General features: G+C 40.2%; 1 long non-coding RNA gene across 1 annotated transcript in view; it reads left to right on the plus strand.

Annotated features, from left to right (window-relative positions):
• The window catches only part of LOC137444110 (uncharacterized), a 90,056-nt gene that overhangs the window by 48,653 nt on the left and 19,739 nt on the right, over positions 1 to 21,664 (plus strand). The gene's annotated exons all lie outside the window — the stretch shown is intronic.

A 21,664-nucleotide genomic window follows, 5' to 3' on the forward strand; every position in this document is an offset into this window, starting at 1 on the left:
GTAACTGCCTCTTGGAAATAGAAATGCAAAGCAAGTAAATAATGTTTTTAATGATGTTTTTTAGGTGGGATTTCATTTTCTGTGTTATGATTGTAAATAAGATTAAACATAGAAATTGTTTCATTAAGTTATTCATGCAGTATGAAAAGAAAAGAAAATATACTCCTGGGATTAAGAATAGAATTATCAGAACTGTTTTTCATACACTTTATAGGCTGACACATGCAAAAACATCAGTATTGGACAGCTCAATCTACTTTTAGCCTAAGTAAAGGCCAAAAGTAAAGAAAGCAAGCATTGCATTTTCATTGCCTCTCACTTTCTTTTGGGACAGATGTTCACACAATTACAAAGATATCTTATGGACACAGTTCTATCAATGGCACATAGTGGTGGTAGGCAAGAACCTTTTTAGCCAGAAATACAGAAAACATTGTCACAGCTGTGCTGCTCAAGACTCAGATTCAAAATGTTAGGCCTCATCTATATGGCCAAACCTCCTTTGTGCACGGCCTTAAGCAGCAGCAAAACAAAGCATTGCGTGGCTCAGTCTTTCACAGTTTCATGCTTGTAGATGTTTTAATGTGAAGATGTAACTCCTTTGACAGGAAAAAGCATGCTCTTATATTCAGTATAATATTTAGTTCTACGTATTTGGTTTCATGTATTTTCAAAGATTTTTCTTTTCCCTTTAATCTGGCAAACTCCATGAAATTGTCATTCATACACCATAAATACTCTGTTTCTGTGAAACTAATACCCTGTACTGGATTATTCGATTGTATTAAAAAGAAATACCCTGACATGGAACATTCTTGCACCAGAACAAGAGGACACAGTCCCAAGCTGCTCCAGGGGAAGTTTAGGCTGGAGGTGAGGAGAAAGTTCTTCCCAGATAGAGAGATTGGCCATTGGAATGTGCTGCCTAGGGATGTGGTGGAGTCACCATCCCTGGAGGTGTTCAAAAAGGAATTGGATGTGGCACTTGAAGCCATGGTTTAGTAGTCCTGAGGTGTTGGGTGACAGGTTGGGCTTGATGATCCCTGAGGTATTTTCCAACCTTATTGATTCTACAATTCTATGATAAAACAGCTTGCATCGTATGTTACCATTGATTTTCAGACATACTTCTTCACTGATTTTAGTGGGAAGTTCTCATTAAGCATCTCTGGCATGAAATGGCCACTCAGGTAAGATATTTTAAGGGGAAAAAAAAATAACCACAGTTAGTAAAAATGGTCAAAATATCGTTAAGAACTTTGATCAAGATTAATTGCAATAACAGTTATCTATCCTGCACCAGACAAACATCTTGGCATGAAAAAAAAAATACAACAAAGCAACTCTTCAGGAGCTAAAAGTAGAGAGAGTAAACCATATGAACTGGCATTACTTTCTGCAGAACCACAAAATAAAAGCTTCAGAGCATGGTGTTTCTCACTGTGGAAGCTGTCATGGATGCAGCTAAATCTACTGACAAGAATTCAATATCATGCTGCCATCATGCCAGCTTCAAAATATAATTGCTGGCTGGAGCAAAGTATCATAGGGCTTGAAGTTCAGACTGTAACATGAGAGGCTCCCTGCTCTGGTTGCTGCTCCCAGTTTTGCATTTTAGGGTATTAGTCTTTTCCGCTGGGCTGGTTGAGGGCTTGGGGGCTGCAGGGGTCATTTTATGTCTGGCTTCTGTTGCTGCTTCTGCTTTTGCTTCTGCTTTTGCTTCTGCTTTTGCTTCTGCTTTTTAGGCTCAGAGGAGACCTTATTGCTGTCTGCAATCACCTGAAGGGAGGTTTAGGCTGGATATTAGGAAGAAGTTCTTCACAGAAAGAGAGATTGGCTATTGGGATGTGCTGCCCAGGGAGGTGGTGGAGTCACCATCACTGGAGGTGTTTAGGAAGAGAATTGATGGGGTGCTTGGAGCCATGGTTTAGTTGATTAGATGGTGTTGGGTGATAGGTTGGACTCAATGATCTCAAACGTTTTTTCCAACCTGGTTAATGCTATGCTATGCTATGCTATGCTATGCTATGCTATGCTATGCTATGCTATGCTATGCTATGCTGTGCTATGCTATGCTATTCTATCTGCTGTGCTTTTTCTGTGAAATAGATTAATGAAAATTTTTGTGTGTGTGGAGGGAAATTATTTTCCCTATGGTAGCATAAAAAGCAAATCTGAATTCTTGAATTTGAAACATATTCAGAGGGTGTAAAATGCACACAGCCCTAAGTATATCTGCATTTCACAGCTTTTAAGAGAAAAAGAAATACAGACAGATGACTCAAGATAATATTGGAGGACTTTTTAATACCCATTATTGGATGCTCATTCCCTAAAGATTTATGTGCATAATGCTATATATGCTGAAGGGAGGCTTTTGAATTCTGAGGTCAAGAAACACACTGCTCTTTTAGGAAGAAAACCATGATATCCAGCCTTCAGAGTCTGGATGTGAATGCCCCTTATCTTGTAGTACCAAGCACTATTTTCACTGTCATATTTTCTGAGCAGTCTATAATACTTAAGGAACATATTTACTCCAATACAGTAAGTTATTGTCCGTCCCCATTAACAAGGAAGACTGACTTAGGTCATACAAGAAATTTGTGAAAGAGGCTGGAGTCGAATTTGCAAAGTTTTCCCACTTCTCCTGCCATGGGTGGAAACACTGAGCTGTGGGGTTTTTTCTTCCCATTAATAATTACAATATTTATATATTCCTTGATCAGGCTGGCAGTTCTGGCTGTAGGGTTTTATGAGCTCCTTCACTCTCTCAGAAGAGCTTGCAAATGCTTCTTTTCTTACTCAGTCAAGCAAAATTGGTAGAGAAATCATGTCAGCTCTGGCTGCCTATGCTCCAGCCTGCATTTGATACTAAAATCTTTTCTCTTGATCCCTCACTTTTGCTACTAAGTGCTTTGCTTTTGCAGCAAGCTTGTTCTAGCCCTGCTATCCATTTGTCATGTTGAGATCTGAGGTTGGTATTCAGCCTTCATATGCTGGAATCCACTCCTGCGAAAAAGCTGGCTTCATTGTTTCTCTTCTGTCCTGCTGAGTTCATTTCTTTAATGATCCGGCCATTGTTCGCCTTCATTTCTACCGCTGCAAACTGAACTGGAGTCACACTGCTGGCTGAGGAGAGAAAGTTGGGCCTGCTGCTTCTCAATGGAATTGGCTAAGGATGGCAACTCTGTTAGGCAAACAGGTTTCTCTGCCTGAAAGATTATTCTTTAGTCCTTGCTTTTATATTGTCTTCACTTTTATCCTGAGTGCATTCATCCCAGCTTTCCCACCTCACAGAGACACCATTTTCATGGGAATTGTTAACAAAATCATGAAACATTGCTCTTCCAGCTAATCTGCTGGCTTTGATGCTGTCTTTAAAACTGCCTTTTTAGAACACTCAAAAACCTGTCTGAAATCCCAAGATTTTATTTTATTTCCAGTATTTTTAATAGACTTTAAAATGCAATAAAGAGCATCAAGTCTTAATACCCACCTGACCTCCTATGGGACAATGATACACATCACAAAGGAATAGCAACTACCTCGTTCTTCAAGATTAGCAGCAAGAGCAGAACCACTGGAAAGATTTAGAAAGATGTGAAGAAATACAAAAGATGACCTGGGTAATGTCCCAGGAAACCAAGTTTGGGATTTTTTCAAAGCTTTTTTGGCAAGTGTTTTGTGCTTGTTTCAGCTTCTACTTTCTTTTTTCTGTCATGCCATCAAAGCAAGTGAGCTCCACAATATCTTCTTTCCTCCCTTGGTCTGTCTCTGATGTTCTCCTTGTAGGGTCAGCTTAAAGAACTCAGAGCTTCCCCCAAAGACAAAGTTTTATCAATTCTTCTAGGCTTGCTGACCCAGAAAAATTCTAGAAGAGTAAGCAACATGAACAAAGCAGGCATTTAGAGCACAGAAAGTAGTATAGATCCCAAGACAGAAAGGCAATCAAGCACCAAGGTATTACTAAGTAATAAGGAACTGTTTGAAAAATAAAAGGAAAAAAAAATGTCCCAAAGCAGTTAAGGCCTTCAGATAAATCAAGGAGTGTAGTCTGGGAAGTCTTTGGAAAGATTTCTTCCCGGCATTCCCCACCCCACGCTATTCTTTAATGCAGCAAATTAAATGCATCAATAAAATACACATGCATCTTTCATGAAAATATCTGTCCTTCAGTAAGGTTTATCTTCTTGAGCTGCAGCTACAGTATTAAAAATCTCTTTCTAAAACCCCTAATTTCTGCTTCAGTGATTAAAAATCATACTGGGATCTTCAATTTTCCTTTTAGCATATACAGATAGTTTCTGTCCATTTGACTTCAAGTTACCTTTGATTTTGTTTAAACATGCCACAGAACCCAGTCATTTCCTGCAGATTCAGTTACAGAACATACAATAATTCATCATCTTAAGCAGGCTACTCGTTCTAGTGTTAGAGAATGCTTTTGATATGTCAGTGTTTGTGCAACCACAGTAGACCTGGCTTAACACTCATTTAAATGAAAGACTGCTATTGAATCCATGAATTTTAGGGCATAAACCAGTCAGCCTTCACTGACTCACTGAAGTGCTGCAGTCAGATATATGATTCATATTTCCGTTCAATACTTTGGACTTGAATGTGGTTATTCAAGGAGTTAGTAATCACAGGGACAGTATTTTGTAATCTCTGAATGTTATAAGAGTGCAGATATATCAACCCAGTGCTGTTCTTTATGAACAAAATGATGTTTTAGCAGTGAATTTCAGCTGCAAAACAGAAATGCAAGAAGAAATAACCAAAGAAATAACCAAACAGATAACACAAAAGCTGTGTTAACATCTCAGCTCAAAAGTGGAAGCTGCAAGTATAAGTATTTACAGTCACTGATATTAGGAAAACAAGGCAGACAGAGAAGGTGTTTGCAATCTGACACCATAAAAAGTTAATGTGACTTACATAGAGGAGAAATCTACAGCTTAGGGGCTTTATGATATTGATATCATTGACATTACCATTAGGCTGCACTGGAATCACTAGTTAAGATTTGTATAAAGCAGCAGCAGATTTGGTAAATGTGGGTGTAGATTATCTGGAATAATGTATAAAAATAGAGTTAAGTAGGGCAAAAAAACCCCACACAAAACACCAGGCTGAGAATCTCAGTTGCCTAAAAACCTCACTAATTTCAAGAAAGAACAACTGGGTAGCTTATCTAGCTGTCAGGGAAGAAAAACAGGACCCTACATGCTAATCCAACCCTGACTGATTCTGTGATTCTATTAGGATCTCAGGTAGTGATAGGACTGGGGAGAATGGAATGAAGCTGGAGGTGGGGAGATTCAGGCTGGATGTGAGGAGGAAGTTCTTCCCCATGAGAGTGGTGAAGCCCTGGAATGGGTTGTCCAGGGAGGTGGTTGGGGCCCCATCCCTGGAGGTGTTTAAGCCCAGGCTGGACAAGGCTCTGGCCAGGCTGATCTAGTGTGGGGTGTCCCTGCCCATGGCAGGGGGGCTGGAACTAGATGATCCTTGTGGTCCCTTCCAACCCTGACTGATTCTACGATTCTAATTACTGATTTTTTTTCCCCCCATTAATCTTATTTCATGCATTCATTCAATAAATTTTGCAAACAGTGAAACTTCCAATGTAAAAATAACTATTTTCTGCATTTAATTAAGGGCAACATATTTTAGCATGTGGTTCCTTTCTTTCAGCATGAATCAGTGCTTATCAAGCACTATCAACAACCATGATAGTCACAAAGTAGTTACTTTAAAAGATGTCTTTCAAGAGTTTTTTGTTGTTAAACTGTATTCTACTGCTGGAGCAGTGGAGTCACAAGAAGCATGTGATAACAACTGCCTTGGGAATTGCCCGTGAAGGTCCTTCCGCTTCTGCCTGCCTTTATAGAATTTCAGTGGAGACCCCTTGGCTTTGTAGTGAGAGAAGAAAGCTGTTACAGCAGCAGATAAGAAGGCCTTCCAAGTTTCCAGACCAGATTTCATTCCTTCCTCAGCAGACAGCTAATGTGAAGAATGATTGCCATCTATAAAGCCTTTAATCTGCCCCACCAAGGTGGGGATCAATGAAAATGTTCTGGGTACCCTTCACACTGTATCATCCGTGGTCAAACCACCTGTTTTCACCAGATAAAACCACACTTCAGTGTATTCCTGAAAGACTGTGACAGAAACACCTTGTACATCCAGGATGCTAGGAACTGCTATTTTAGGCTTATATAAAGTGAAACTTTAACCTGATATTGTTTTTCTCAGAGGAAGGAAATGATGAACTAAGAAATCTAGGCCTGCCACACGTCAAAAGATGATCCCAAAGGAGAGAAATATTTGTAGAAGACGACTCAGTTTCTTAGATGCATACAAGTAGCCTTGCTAGAGGATAATTTCATACCTCTGGGAAAAACACTGAGCAGCAAATTCCTGTCACAATTAGCAGTAGATTTTCTGTGAATTGCCAGGTATCCCCAGACAAAACTATGATTGCTTGAGTTGCAACAAAGGGAACTACACTTGAGTGCACCATTGTTCCTTTGAGAAGGAAAAGCACTCTTTCATTCTAAGGCACTTGGAAATGTTGCTGACAATTTTTCAACCCCACCTTGACCTTTCTGGGCTGTGTGACAGGGCATTTCCACATAAACCTTGCTTCAAGGCTACTAAGGGCTGACTTGGACTCTTGTGTCACTGACACACAGTTTTAAAGAGAACATTACCAAAGACCAAACCTATGCCTAGTGAGATGTGAGTGAGTCTCTAAGCCCCGTGTTCCTAATCACCCAGACAGCTTCTGTTGGAAACATGTCCTCAAGATCCTTACAGACTTTGTGCCCAAACTCCCATCTACAGTAGGAACAGGAAGGAGAATGAAGGGTTGGTGTGTTCCCAGATCTCGATTCAAGAAGGACTCAGGGAATAATTAGGGTGTGGGTAGTTTATTGTCCAGAGAAGGGCAACAAGGTTGGTGAGAGGCCTTGAGCACAAGCTCTATGAGGAGAGGCTGAGGGAGCTGGGATTGTTTAGCCTGGAGAAGAGGAGGCTCAGGGGGGACCTCATTGCCCTCTACAACTACCTCAAAGGTGGTTGTAGCCAGGAAGGGGTTGGTCTCTTCTCTCAGGCAACCAGCACCAGAACAAGAGGACACAGTCTCAAGCTGCGCCAGGGGAAGTTTAGGCTTGAGGTGAGGAGAAAGTTCTTCACTGAGAGAGCCATTAGTCATTGGGATGTGCTGCCCAGGGAGGTGGTGGAGTCCCCATCCCTGGAGGTGTTCAAGAGGGGATTGGATGTGGCACTTGGTACCGTGGTCTAGTCATGAGGTCTGTGGTGACAGGTTGGACTCGATGATCCTCAAGGTCTCTTCCAACCTTAGTGATACTGTGAGACTGTGATACTGTGATCTGGACCTGAAGGCTTAGAAACGTAAGAGTGGTCTGTTTAGGTATAGTCCCACAGTCTGGAGATTAGTGACCCAAGCTTAGTAGATTATTTACTTGATTTTTAAAAATAGGACAAAATTATGATGGTTTTATTGTCTAATATTTTAATGGACTTGTCCAAGTTTCAGCTAGGTTAGGGTTATGATTTTTGTTTCCTTCACAAGAAGGTGTGAGGGAACATAGCCAGGAGGGCCAGCCAAACCAGTACTGATGGCATGCCCACTATATTAGGGAGGAACCTGCCAAGGCAAATAGGAGGGAGTGGAGCTTTGAGTTCAGGCTGTGACATGGAGATGATTCCTCATTTTGTTTTGCTCTCTTCTTCCACTTCTGGGCACTCTCTCACTCTCCTTTACTTTTTCCATCAGGACAGTGGGGACAGGCATGCCACAGAACCTCTTTGTGTTGTTCTGTTAAATTATCTTTGCCTCAACCCATGGAGTTTTGTTTTTCCTTTTGCTGCCGTTCTCCTGAGGGGGCAGTGGTGAGAGCAGCTGAGTGGAGCTCTGCTGCCCTCTGAATCTAATTCGCAGCAGGACTGTAAATGGCCTGTCTGTAAATTCTACATGCTCACTCTAACCTTTTTTCTTTAGATTTATTTATTCCATGGAGAATTTGTGAAATCTGTTATCACTACTAAGATACTATAACTGAAATATTCCAGTTACCTTCTTTGGCTGCACATTTTCCTGCAAAAAATATGCTGTTTGACTAAAATAAGATAGAAAAATATAGACATATATTATATATACATTACACATATCAAAGGTTGTAATTTCTTGTTGTTGTTGTTCGGGAATTGAAGAGCACAGAGAGGTGATAACTAACCACAGTTACCAACACATAAAAGTCAAAAGATTAGCCTCCCTAGGCCTGAGAGTCTGGTAGTACCCTGTTAATTCTCCCTAAAATATTCAGATACATGGCACTGTCCCAGATTAATTGCAACTTCATGTATTCCACAGGATCTCCCTGCCAGACGCTGTGCCCCTCCACTACAAGTCAGGATGCACAGTGCTTAAAGAGGCCAGCTAGGTGAAAGAATTTTGGTAGCTCTCTGATGAGGTCTGCACTTGACTTCCTGAAACTCAGGTCAACATGGAGTGCTTTCACCAGCAGCTCCTAACTGCAAGTGCAGGAAAAATTCAAAGGGAGAACTTCCTTAACAGTAGCTCCTAACCCTTGAACTTGGTGCACTGATGACCTGCCGTAGCCCTAAAGGCCAGCAGAGTTGTCTCTGCCATGCTCGGACAGCAAGAGTCTGAAGCTCCTAATCATCACAGGGAGCCACACACCCTTGTACTGAAGAGAGGGATCAGAGGAACTTTGTGTCAAGGAGACAGTGACAAGCAGACAGCTTTCTCATGTCATTCAGTGATGTTTTGTTACTTTCAAGTAAGGAGAAGTTCTATGAGGTAAAAGTAATCTCGGACTAAAATGGCTGAAAAGCTTTGACATGAGTAGCTATCCAGTAGTTTGGCTTTGTGGAGAGTGAGAGAAGAGGACAGAAATAATATTGATAGGGAAATTAATAATGTCATGAGTTTTACAGAAGGTCTTGGTCTGTAATGATAACATGCACTGTGGCATGCACTACCTGCTGCAAGTCATGGTTAAGAGGAGGTACTGTTTAGCATTTATATAGTATTATAGCTTCAAAGAACTATGTAAAGATAAATTAACTAATGCTCAGTATTTAAGATCTCTATTTAGACAAGCAGATTCCTCTTAGGAAGTGCTGTGTAACAGATGATTACATCTACTTACCAAACAGGACAAGCAACAGCAGCACCACCGGCTTTGTGAATTAAGCACCATTATCCCTCTTCTGCTGAAATGTCACTGTCAGAAAGTTTCTGTGGGGCATGTCCACGACAGAGCTGAAAATAAATGTCGGGATTGGCCTATCTTTTGAGTCACATTTTCTGTGTTCTAAGTAAACCTAAGGGACAATAGGGTTTACTGACGTGGGAGAGACAAACGCCTTTAAGTTAAAAAGTTCCCAGCCATGATATTTCTGTTCTTACAACATTTCTATCACAATAGTGTACTTCAGTGGTATCTGAAACTTATGCCATAAGTAATTTTGGGATACTGGAGAAGATATGTGAAAAGCATTCATCACCATTTGGTCATATTCTGACCGCTGTCAAAGAACAGATCAGTTTCACACCGGCTATTAATTCATACATTTGGTGCTTGGTAAAAGCTCTTTCCATATTGTGGTAAAAGCTCTTTCCTTATTGTCCACCTTCTCAGCTTTTCAAATACAACTAACACATGTGGCTGCAATGAAGTCTGACATGATGCAGAGATGTCCATCAGAGTCTGCAGAGATTCTGTAACAACATTGATCCCACTTAGGAGTTAATTCAGAGGCCTGATGATCATTTGAAATGTCAACATCATTAAATATTTCATTTCTCAAATAGGAATGAAGAGGCTGAGTCACACATTTGCATAATTTACATAACAGCTATCTAATTTTGGTGATTGAATTGATGGCACCTGGGATGTCTAAGCTTTGGAGTTTTTTCTCTCTAGTCTACAAAGAGACAGGCTCAGAGAACTTTTCAGATCCTTTCAGTGTATTGAAGCTCCACTACAGGTGTTCAAACCCAAAAGTCTGAGGGAACGTTAGCACGTTGGTGTGGTTATTCACACCATTTGCTTTAAGTACGATGGAAGCTGATGCAGACAGAGCACAGAAAGCTTTTTCTCACGTTATTGTTCTCACCTGACTCCTGCTAGGAAGATAAATGGCAATGTTGTCAGTCAAGAATGTTTTAAGATTTTCTCTCTCAGGTGGGACTAAATGATATTACAACATTGCATCAATTATTTTATTACGACCTAGCTTTTAAGAAGAGCAAATTGGATTTCAAAACCGAGTCTGATTCCACAGAAGCAAACTGTTATTAACAGTGCAGATTGGTGGCTTCCTGTTTTGCTTTATTGAATCAGTAATTTGCAGGAAATTGTCCCATTTCTATACCAGAAATAGTCAAGGAATAAAGCAAAGATGACTCTGCACGGCGTAGTAACTTAGTTAACTCCACTTTGCCAGGTCCTTTAAAATGCTAAGTCTTACAAGATTGCATGATCAATGTGTTTCTGGTGTTGGTAGTTGGGGGTGGGGGGGCTTTTTCTTTAGGAAGCAGTTGTTGCATTTTATTTGTGTGTGAGGATTATGATATATATAGTTGTGCTATCAGGCAGTAAATTGCTTTTCTATAATAGCTGTAAAAAAATTAAAGCTAAATGGCCTAGGATAAAATCTCCCCTCATGGGAAATTCAGCTGCCATGGGACTAGATGGGAGGTCTTCTCATGAATTAATAGATGGCTTAAATAGTAGGATTAAGTGATCAGCTTCAACAAAATAGAGGTTTAACAGTGGAGTCCCTCAGGGAGCCTCACTGGAGTATCTACTGCTCAGCATAAATGATCTAGAAAAGGAAGTGAATAATGAGGTGACTAAGTGTTCTGACGATACAAAAGTCTTCAAAATAATGATGAAAACTAATTGCTAAGAGTTGCAGCAGATTTCAGTGTAACAATCCATTGAAAGACAAGGGGCAAATTAACATTACTGTTGAGAAATATACATAGGGGATAAAGAAACAGAAATACACAATAATGGTCACTAAACAAGCTGCTATAATTAACAAGAGATATTTGTCACTGTCTGTAGTCCTGGTAAACCATTGCATATTCACTACACCCAATACTCAGGGACAGTCAAAGGCTAACTAGAATGATTTTAATAAAACCCAAACCAAACCAAACAACCCAAACCCAACCAACTAAACAACAACAAAGCAAACATAAAAACCACAGCTAAGGAAAAGAGAGGAAAGGAGCCAAGGATCATGGCATCATGTATAGTCATGTCACAGTCACATCCGGAATCATCAATTCATGCTAGTCTCTGCAACTGAAAGACTGCTAAAAATGCAGGATAAAAGACAAACAAAGGTGTGTGGGGTTTTCCCCCAAGCTAACCAGCCCCTGACACACTGGGTACTTAAAGTGAACTCTTAGATAATTGAATTTGTTAGTAGAAAACAAAGAAGCATTATTTATGGGTCTGGTTTGAGGGGGGAAGCAAATTTCCAAGGTTATTTCCCCTTATTTTTTTTTTCATAACAAACTTAAGAACCATGACCTTAGCAGATGCAAGGCTTAAAGCAAAAGTACATACTTTTGCAGCACAACATAATCTTTCAGAGTTTGTGTTGTAGAGTTCACTGCCATGCAAGACTTTGGAGCTGGAATGGGTTTGAAGGAAGATTAGCCTGTGTCATGGAAAAGAGACCTTTATGGGCTGCTCTTACATTGCTATCATTACAGCCTCTAACTCACATGCAGGGTAGGAACCTGGAGAGGTGCCACTCTGTCCCATCTCACGTGTCAGAAGCAGAAAGCTTGGCTAGATGAAAGTTTCAGTCAAAGTGGTTTTATGCTCTTGGGAGGCTTATTTCTTGTTATTGCACTCCTGCTTCTCATCTGTGAAATGGGGCTAAAAATGCATATGACCCTTACTTTGGAAGCATGCTAGGATTTGAGATTTTCTCTAATGTCCTCCAAAATGCTTAAGGTACACAGGTTGCAGTCTCTAGTTTTGATTGCAAAAATACTCTGACATTTGCTTATGATTAAATTATTTAAAATGTCTTCTTAATAGTGTGGAGACAGTTTCATCTCGTTATTTACCTAGTGCTATCCAGTTCTAGTGACTTCTAAGGAGAAATGACACTGAGTGGAAATTGTATGGGCATATCCATTCTTCAATCAATCATTTGTATTTATTGAAGGGAGGGGGCTGCTGTTAGTGCTCTCTTTGGGGCCAGCCTCTGCCTCCATATACAGAAATCTATAAAATCACAATTCACCCTCATTTTAATATAAATAAATGGCCAGCTTCCTGCTGTTATGAGGATAATTTAACTCAAGTGTTTTTCAGAGTCCTCTTTCCTTGTCCTTTGCAGGGATGTAATGGTCCTGATCACAGTCTCAAAGACAATCCTTGCTGCTGGAGCAACTGTAGCATTTTCCACTGCCTCTTTGTGCAGCGATTGCTCAACGACTTAGTCTGTCTTGAGTGCTCTTTTCTGACTTGCCTGCTAATGAAGGAGGTGGAGAAAGATGCCATAGTGTCTATTACTTTGCATGCAAGAACCACTTTCAAGTGAGTGGTGCCTTGACCTGTGAAAGTAAGATGTCCATACACCCTGTAGAAGGTGATTGCTGCAATCTTGCTCATATGTATTCATCTCTGTTAAACATTCTGCTTATTCTGGAATTTACTCTCTAGGTAGCTTGAAGGCCATTGCACAAGGAGTTTCCCTAATGTATCATAATTACACAAACACCTGTGCTGAGAATCCCTGTTCTGAGCCGCTCAGAAAAAAAATCAGGGGTTCAACAATGGTCAGAACCCCTCAGATGCAACCAAGCTCCCTATCAAGTCTCCTCCTGAACACTCCCAGTGATGGTGATTCCACCACCTCTCTGGGCAGCCCATTCCAATGGCCAATCTCCCTTTCTGTGAAGATCTTCTTCCTAACATCTGGTCTAAACCTCCCCTGGTGTAGCTTGAGACTGTGTCCTCTAGATGTCCTTTTAGATGGGCAGCACCTCTCTTCCTACCATCTTTCTAAATCTTATGAAGATTTTCAACAGCTTTACAAACAAGTGCATTCCCAGTTTTTCTCACATCAATATTGTCTGGTATCAGCATCAGAGATAATTCAAACACTTTTAAAGTCATTAATCCAGAAGATCATTTTCTCTTTACCCCAGTTTGCAGCATCTTTTTTTTGGTTTGTTTCCCCAATGTGGTTCAAACTGCCTGAAAATCTAAGTCTACTGAAGAGTTTATACACAGTGATTATTTAAATCTTTCAATTCAGCATCAATGCCTTATTTTTTTCAGAGCATTGCTAGTTCTAACAGTCAGAATCTTCAAAATTCTGAAGATCTTAAAGCAATTCAAGTCCAGTGTATAGAGATATAGCTACCGACCTCAACTTTCCTATAAATGTCACCAAACATAAGCTATATTTCTCCATTCAATCATGTGGGAAGGTATGTATAACTACAGGATAAGTATTAGGAATGGTCAAAGAAGTCAGATCATCCTGCCCTGATTTTCTTCCCCCCAGCTGTGGCCACAAGTGGATTCTTCCACAATAAAAGGCCAAAAACTGAGTGATATTTTTCCATGATGCTGTTACAACTCTCAACACCTAAAAGGATTCCTAATGCTGAGGTGGTCCCTCAGTACTTAGCAATGTCAGCTTTTTTTTTCTCCCCCATATTTGTCCAGTATTGTGGTGGGTTGAAAATTACCTCCCAACTAATTTGGAAAAAAATGCCCCCAAAATAAAATTGCCAGACCAGCTCAGTGGGGAAGCAAATGAAGCTATATGTACAGGCACACTACAATCTAGAAGTATGACATACAATCAATGTGTACAAAATCTACAATATTTACATGTAATTATAACTTATAAACAGCACAAGAACTCCCCTGGACAAAACCAGGGGGGTAACAACAGCTTTCTGCCCTTCTGGGACCCTCAGTTTAGGAAGGAGGGTGACTTGCTGGAGCGTGTCCAAGCAACGAAGTTGGTGAGGGGTTTGGAACACAAGCCCTATGAGGAGGGGCTGAGGGAGCTGGGGCTGCTCAGCCTGGAGAAGAGAAGACTCAGGGGTGACCTTATTGCTCTCTACAACTACCTGAAGGGAGGTTGTAGACAGGTGGATGTTGGTCTCTTCTCCCAGGCAGCCAGCACCAGAACAAGAGGACACAGTCTCAGGCTGCGCCAGGGGAGGTTTAGGTTGGATGTTAGGAAGAAGTTCTATACAGAGAGAGTGATTGCCCATTGGAATGGGCTGCCCGGGGAGGTGGTGGAGTTACCATCATTGAAGGTGTTCAGTAGGAAACTTGAAGGGGTGCTTGGTGCCATGGGTTAGTTGTTTAGGTGGGTTGGATTGGTTGATGGGTTGGATGCAATGATCTTGAAGGTCTCTTCCAACCTGGTCTGGTCTGGTCTGGTCTATTCTATTCTATTCTATTCTATTCTATTCTATTCTATTCTATTCTATTCTATTCTATTCTATTCTATTCTATTCCCCCCCCCCCAGATGAGAGAAAAGGAAAGAGGGAAAAAAAACAGAGAGTCTCTTGTTGGTACTTAGCCAAAACAAGAATGCAGCCAAGGTCAGCAACAGCCAAGCAAAAGCACCAGCTAGTATCTGCTAGAGCAAAGGAGCCAAAAGGGGACTTAGTTTATACAACTAACTTTATGTTAGTAGTCAGACCAAAGGGATTATTTAGACCTTATCATTATTCTCCCTTTTACATCCATCAGTAATTTCATTACATTCCATCACTTTCTACTCAATCTGTGAACAGTTTTCCTAGGCATCAGCCTCAAACTGCCACAAGCCTTTGGAAAATGGTGTGCAGTTACACAAACTAGAGGTCTGGTTCACTTTGCTCTGGCTTAGTTTTTAAAATGTTTAGTAAACAATCAGCCTGCCATGAGACATGGGGATAGAGAATTACAAAACCCCAAGCTGTTAAAACATGAGCCTGACAAGGGATTAGCTCCTTAAAAGATTGCCTAAGGGTTGCAGAGGATTTTAACGGTTGGGAATTATAAGAATGATGGAGTGGTTGCAGCTCAGCTACAATCTACTTTGCCCCAGGATGTGACTTGCACAGAACAGTAGTCAGGGAATCACAGAATGATAGGGTTTGGAAGGGACTTCTGGAGATCACCTAGTCCAACCGCCCCACCAAAGCAGGTTCACCCAGAGCAGGTTGCACAGGACAGCATCCAGGCAGTCTTCCAGGTTCTAGAGGAAGAGACTCCACCACATCTCTGGGCAGCCTGTTCCAGTGCTCCTCAATGAATTTCTGTTCCTCATCTTTAGACAGAATTTTCTGTGTTCCAATTTGTGTCCATTAACTCTTGTCCTGATACTGGGCACCACTGAAAATAGGACTGGTGCCATCCTCCTGACGTTCTCAAAACCACGTCTTGCAAACTCAGAATGTTATCATCAGAGCTACTTCAAAGATGTATGCTGACATTTTTTGAGTAAAAACATTGATAAAGGGTGTCTAAGGTATTAAATTTATCCTCAGCACCTCATATTTCCCACTTCTTCTGGTTTTATTTGCACATATAACTCATATCTCATTTCTGCCTCTGTGCATATACAGAAAGTCTGAGATAACATCAATCACAGTGGTATCCAACAAGAAGTCTAAGCAATACTCAAGGCTGGAATTTGGTTTACATTTATTTTTGAATAAGCAAATGTGCAACCCAAAGGGGCTATACTTTCAAACGTGGATTTACAAAGCACAAAATTACTATGCACTAAAAATGCTATGGCATTGACCTACAAATTGCATCCTTTAAACATCAGTACAGCAGTTACTAAATTGATCTGACACACAACATGTTTGAAATGTGGGGGTTTAGCAGTTTTAGATTCTTGTTAGCTAGTTAGTAGTATTTATGTCTTATCTCTGATGCAAAATAAGATATTCTAGATGATCACTGTGAAGTTTCCTCTTGGTTGTGCATTCTCAGAGCACCCTGTGAGATTAAATTTTGAAACACACAGACAATACTCTACGTTCATGACTGCACACATATGTATTGACAGTCGTGAATGCACACATATGCATTCACATTCATGAATGCACACATTTGCATTCACGTTCATGAATGCACACATATGCATTCACATGGGTGCTTGGAATTGTTGATTCGTTTGAGATAAAATCAGGTTTTGCAATTATTCCTGTATTCATGTTTCACTAAATGTTGACTTGCTGGAGTGTGTCCAGAGAAGGGCAACAAAGTTGGGGAGGGGTTTGGAACACAAGCCCTATGAGGAGAGGCTGAGGGAGCTGGGGCTGCTTAGCCTGCAGAAGAGGAGACTCAGGGGTGACCTTATTGCTCTCTACAACTACCTGAAGGGAGGTTGTAGACAGATGGATGTTGGTCTCTTCTCCCAGGCAGCCAGCACCAGAACAAGAGGACACAGTCTCAGGCTGCACCAGGGGAGTTTTAGGCTGGAGGTTAGGAAGAAGTTCTATACAGAGAGAGTGATTGCCCATTGGAATGGGCTGCCCAGGGAGGTGGTGGAGTCCCCATCATTGGAGGTGTTCAGGAGGAGACTTGATGGGGTGCTTGGTGCCATAGTTTAGTTGTTTAGGTGGGTTGGATTGGTTGATGGGTTGGACACGATGATCTTGAAGGTCTCTTCCAACCTGGTCTGGTCTATTCTATTCTATTCTATTCTAGAATGCACACATATGCATTGAGGTTCATGAATGCACACATATGCATTGAGGTTCATGAATGCACACATATGCATTGAGGTTCATGAATGCACACATATGCATTGAGGTTCATGAATGCACACATATGCATTGAGGTTCATGAATGCACACATATGCATTGAGGTTCATGAATGCACACATATGCATTCACATGGGTGCTTGGAACTGTTGATTCGCTTGAGATAAAACCAGGTTTTGGAATTATTCCTATATTCATGTCTCACTAAATGTTCAAATAAGTTTTCCTTCATTACTATATAGTCCATGTTATTATTTTTTTAAAGGCAATTAAAAAAATGAATTCAGTTGCTTAAAGAGGTTAGAATCCTCCTTTATTTAATTTCTCGGTTCATGTATTGTTGTAGCTACTATGTTGGTAAAAGGGTTGGGATTAAATACAACTCCATGGACAGCTTGCTACACATAGCTCTCTCTTGATTTTATTTTCTGCTGTTATCCTCTTCCTGAAAGGCTTATACTTTAAATAGTTTAAATACTTGTGAAGCTTACTTACCAAGATGTTAATTTCCAATACTCTCAGATCTCTGAGCAGTCCATCACAACACCAAACTGGCCACCTCTCTCAGCCATAGTACATAGCCTTCCTTGGCTATCTTACACCAGCATGCAATCTAAAGTGTTTGAATAAAATCTTAAACTGATTACAGCTGGCAGAAATCAATGGGAAATTCAGAGTGCCTCATCTTCGCTGTGCATGTAACTCAGGATATTTTATTCTTCTTGGGCACCAATATACTAGGAAAAGTTTCCAAGAAGCATTTAAATTAATGGATATAATTTGATTCCTTATTCAAATTTGTGTTCAATTTAAATTTCCATCACGGGGAAAATACAGTTTTCTTCTGAGAGAATTCTAACTCAGATGCTCCAGTTCCAGTTTCACATTACTTTGTAATAAGATATCTACATCTGGGAACTGCCATTTGCATTAGTATGTCTTTTTTTTTCCTGTATGTTCCAAAACTCTTTGAACATAATTCTCCTTACAGATTTGTTCTTCCTCTCAGGTTGCTGCTACATGGCTCTCAAAGCAGGTAACTGTTAAAGGCTGAAGAATTGGTTGAAAGACTTTATGAAAAGTAATTAAAACAGAATCATCTGTAGCATCCAGGAGTGGAAATATGCTTCAGTTTGGTAACTCTTGAAGTGAGATACTTTCAATAGCATTAAGTAACTTTCTCTGTTTATTTGACCTGCACTATGGCATGATGTTATGTCAATACCAAGAGTATACGCTCACAAGAGGAGATATTTCCTTACAATAGCAAAACTGGGTTTGCTTTTTGGGGTTTGGGGGAGTATTATTATTACTTTGGGATTGTTTGGTTTTGGTTTAAACAGTGGCATGGCATCAATCTGAAATAAAAAAGACCTGCTGAATTTTTAACAGCTTACTTGTTATGGGTTTAAATGGAATGCAATTGTTGAGACAGACTTCTCCTGTCATTGGGATTGTCCACAAGCTAATTCTCATGTGATCTGTAATTAGATTATGAAGGATCCTGGTTTTTCGTGTGCTCACATCAGGATTTTCTGACTAAGAATCCTTCACTTTTTCCCTGATATCTCTCTAGGTTTCTAGGGACAGCCAGTCAGTTTAAGAAGGACATTGAGACACTTGAACGTGCCCAGAGAAGGGCAGTGAGGCTGGAGAGGGATTTGGAGGCCAAGCCCTATGAGGAGAGGCTGAGGAGCTGGGATTGTTTAAGCCTGGAGAAGAGAAGGCTCAGGGGAGAGCTTATTGCTGTCTACAACTACCTGAAGGGAGGTTGTAGCCAGAAGGGAGCTGCTCTCTTCTCTCAAGCAACCAGCACCAGAACAAGAGGACACAGTCTCAAGTTGTGCCAGGGGAAATTTAGGCTCGAGGTGAGGAGAAAGTTCTTCACAGAGAGAGTTGTTGGCCATTGGGATGTGCTGCCCAGGGAGGTGGTGGAGTCACCATCCCTGGAGGTGTTCAGGAAGGGATTGGACGTGCCACTTGGTGCCATGGTTTAGTCATGAGGTCTGTGGTGACAGGTTGGACTTGATGATCTTCCAACCTTGGTGGTTCTGTGATACTCAGAATTAAATAATTGGATCTTATAAAAAACATTATGCCACAATAATAAGACATAACCACCTCATATCTCAAAAGGCCTTCATGTCTTCTTTCATGGTCTGATCTGAAACTAGAGTAAGTTGAGCAGTTTAAATTTGATATAAACATCCTTGCTGAACCACTGTTAAAACATTACTAACTCTCATTCGAGGTTTCCAAGCATACTCTGATTTTAAAACATGTTCTCTGCCTCGCTATTTCAGGTTGCAAAACTCTTACTCCATTTCTCTGAGCAATATTTAGGCAAGTAGAATGAAAGCTGGAAGTAGTCACTCTCTCATAAGATGCGTTTGAGGTGGTTGAAGGACTGGGACTGATCACATGTATGACTAGCTACAAACAAAACAAAACAAAGCAAAACCAAACCCACAAAATAACCCAGAACCCAAATACAATCAAACCATTTAGTCTAACCAATATTTTAGCTAACTAATCACTTTTAGCACTTTAACATAAGTCAGACTTTCTGCTGAGTCGTTGCAGTTTAAACCAGCAGTATTAAACAGTACTCTAACAACCTGGAAAATGGAGGCTGCCTTTTCAATGACTTTTGATTGTTCAACATTTATGACCTATGTAAACAGAAAAAAAACAACCAAAAAATTTAGAGGATTTTTATATTTATGAAACAGCTACATCCATTTTGTAAATTAAGTTGGTTTTAGCAGTTAAAGCATTGGCTTTGTTGCTTTTCCACATCTTTGCGTTGGAGTGAAAAATTGTTAGACTCAATTATATAAAGCAACTCGACTCATCCTTCCTTGTGACTGTAAGCACAATAAACAGCCATGATCCCCCTCCATTAACACATTAATATTACTTGCTGTTTCTATATATCACTACACCAAAAAAAAAATGGGTTCTTTTATGTTGTTTTGCTAGTGTAATGTTTATTCCTTATTTCTTGAGTTATAGTCTACGTGTAGTCTGGCAGTATATTGTATTTCACCTAGGCAGTAAAGGCACTTTATTAAAAGCATATATAAACTTTATTTCTTTTGTTGGTTATGGCTTTGGAAGCAGTTTCAATAAAACTTAGAATGTGAATTTGAGCTGTGTATGCACAGTCCTTCCATTACTGGCATTTCTATTTCAACCGTGTCACTCATACATCTTAGTGCAGGAAACAAATAGGGTGAGACAATGCTAAGGTTAAAAAACAAAACTAAACCAAACAAAAACCACAACCAAAAGTCAAAACTTAAGAAAACTGAAGTCAATTAAAACAAGTGTATTTTCTATTAAGCAGCCTCAAATGGACATGGTTTCTTTCAGATATTTTTGTTTGTTTGTTTATTTTAGCAATAATTGGAATGGAATGGAATGGAATGGAATGGAATGGAATAGAATAGAATAGAATAGAATAGAATAGAATAGAATAGAATAGAATAGAATAGAATAGAATAGAATAGAATAGAAGTAGGATAGGATAGGATAGGATAGGATAGGATAGGATAGGATAGGATAGGATAGGATAGGATAGGATAGGATAGGATAGGATAGGATAGGATAGGATAGGATAGGATACAATAGAATAGAATACAATAGAATAGAATACAATAGAATAGAATACAATAGACCAGACCAGACCAGACCAGACCAGGTTGGAAGAGACCTTCAAGATCGTCACATCCAACCCATCAACCAATCCAACCCACCTAAACAACTAAACCATGGCAAACAGCAACTATTGAACAATAGGAAGCTAACACACAGAAAGTATTTAGGTGTAGTTTAATGAAGACTTAAACTATTGAAACTGCCAAAGAAAACTCTCAAAACTGTTTATAGTCAATGCTTCTAAAATCCTTCTGCTGAAGTTCATAAGGAATCACAAAATTAAGAGGTAAACTGTCAGATGCATCAAAGATGCTCCAAGCAGTGCTGTAATGTCAGATTGCATTTTCAAACTAAGTCTGTTTAGCACTTCAAATTTCGATCTGTTAGAGCTACATAATTTCATAGAAGTAAAATCCAGGAGAAATTTTCAGTTGGCAATTTGATTCACACCACAGTATTCACTTGCAGTGAAAAATATTGACCCATCTACCCCTCGATTTAAGAAGGATATTGAGACATTTGAACATGTCCAGAGAAGGGCAACAAAGCTGGTGAGGGGTTTGGAGCACAAGCCCTATGAGGAGAGGCTGAGGGAGCTGGGGTTGCTTACCCTGGAGAAGAGGAGGCTCAGGGGAGACCTTATTGCTCTCCTCACCAGGGGAGGTTTAGGCTGGAGGTGAGGAGACAGTTCTTCACCGAAAGAGTGATTGGCCATTGGAATGTGCTGCCCAGAGAGGTGGTGGAGTCACTGTCCCTAGAGGTGTTCAAACAAGCATTGAATGTGGCACTTGAAGCCATGGTCTACTTAGTCATGAGATATTTGGTAATAGGTTGGACTTAACCTTTGAGGCCTTTTCCAACCTTATTGATTCTATGATTTTAGCTCCTTTAATGCTTTTGCTGATTCAGGGATCAGCTTCACACAATCAGTCACGATTAAGATTTTCCAAGATGCTGAGGGAATTCAGTCACATTTAGTTCCCTTTCACTGAGAAGGTGGATATCTGAAGTCCCTTCTATAACATTCTTTTCTTCTTTTATACAAAAGTGTATATATATTTGTATATTCACCTTCATCTTCTATACAGAATCAAAGAACACATCCTGTTGGAAGAGAACTCAAAGATCATCCAGTCCAAACTCTGACCCAGAACTGAAGGGTCAACACTAAACCCTG

The sequence above is a fragment of the Melanerpes formicivorus genome, unplaced genomic scaffold, assembly GCF_026170545.1.
Source record: "Melanerpes formicivorus ecotype bairdi unplaced genomic scaffold, bMelFor1.0.p_v2 SCAF_11, whole genome shotgun sequence".
Lineage (NCBI taxonomy): Eukaryota > Metazoa > Chordata > Aves > Piciformes > Picidae > Melanerpes > Melanerpes formicivorus.